Genomic DNA, 1340 nt, shown 5'->3' on the forward strand with positions numbered 1-1340 from the left:
GAAAGAAGGGGGAAAGGCAGCAATAAAGAAATAGACTCCCGTTGACCAAATAATATAATAATAATAATAATAAAATCTGGAAAGCTGTGCTTCAGTGTTGTATCCTTTCACCATATTTATGTGGTCTGTAAAGTGAACAAATAATCTGAGAAGTTGAACTACATGAAAAATAATATAGCCTCATGATTGGAAAAAGATTCATTAACAACCTGTGATACACAGATGATATAGCCTTGCTTATTAAAAGAGAAGAGGATTTGAAGTACTTACTGATAAAGATCAATAACTACAGCCTTCAATATGGATTGTACCCAAAATAAATAAACCCAAAATCCTTACAACTGTACCAATAACAATATTATTGTTGTGGTGATGATAGTCCTTGTAGTCGATTCCAACTCATAGCAACTCTGTGTATGATTTCTGAGGCGGTAATTCTTTATGGGAGCTGAAAAATTCATCATTCTCCTGAGTAGCCACTGGTAGATTAGAACATATGACTTTGCATTTATCAGCCCAACAAGTAACACACTGCATCAAGTGGGCTCCTTAATATCATGAAAAATAGATAAAAGATTATACTTATCAAGTATTTCATTTTACTTGCAAACTGCAATGTAAATCTATACAGGGTTGCTATGAGACAGAAACTTTACATTTAGCCTTAATGACAATGACAATATAACATGGACTGCCAGAACTATCAACTTTGTCTTGGAAAAAGAACAGCCAGAATTCTCCTCAGTAACTAAGATAGGAAGACTTCTCATGTACTTTGGACGTTTCATAAGGAGGGGCCAGTCAGTCATTAGAGAAGAAGATTATGGTTTTTAAAGTAGAGGATCAACAAAACATAGGAAGGCCTTCAATGAGCTGGACTGACAGTGTGGCGGCAACAATGGACTCAACTTTAAGCAACAAATATGAGGATGCCTTGGTGTTATTATTAGGTGTCATGGAGTCCATTCTGACTTATAGAGACCCTATGCCCAAGAGAACTAAACACTGCCCGGTCCTTTGTCATCTTCACAATTGTTAGGTGTGAGCCCCTTGTGGCCGCCACTGTGTTAATCCATCTATTTTTCATAGAGCCAAGTAATGTGCCATTAGTTGTAAATAAGGTCATTATGAATCAGAACTCACTAAGGACAGCTAACCACAACAGTCATGAAGTTGAACATGGCAGCTCATTGAGAGAATAGTATTGAATTAATTACTATTTTTTGAATTTGTGGAAACAAAATACAGTTTTTAAAGTTATATATACACACAAGCCAAAACCAAAATAATTGTCCCCAAGTTAATTGCAACTTAATCCTGTAGGACAGAGTAGAACTGCC

This window comes from Chrysochloris asiatica, unplaced genomic scaffold, assembly GCF_000296735.1.
Source record: "Chrysochloris asiatica unplaced genomic scaffold, ChrAsi1.0 scaffold00059, whole genome shotgun sequence".
NCBI classification, from domain to species: domain Eukaryota; kingdom Metazoa; phylum Chordata; class Mammalia; order Afrosoricida; family Chrysochloridae; genus Chrysochloris; species Chrysochloris asiatica.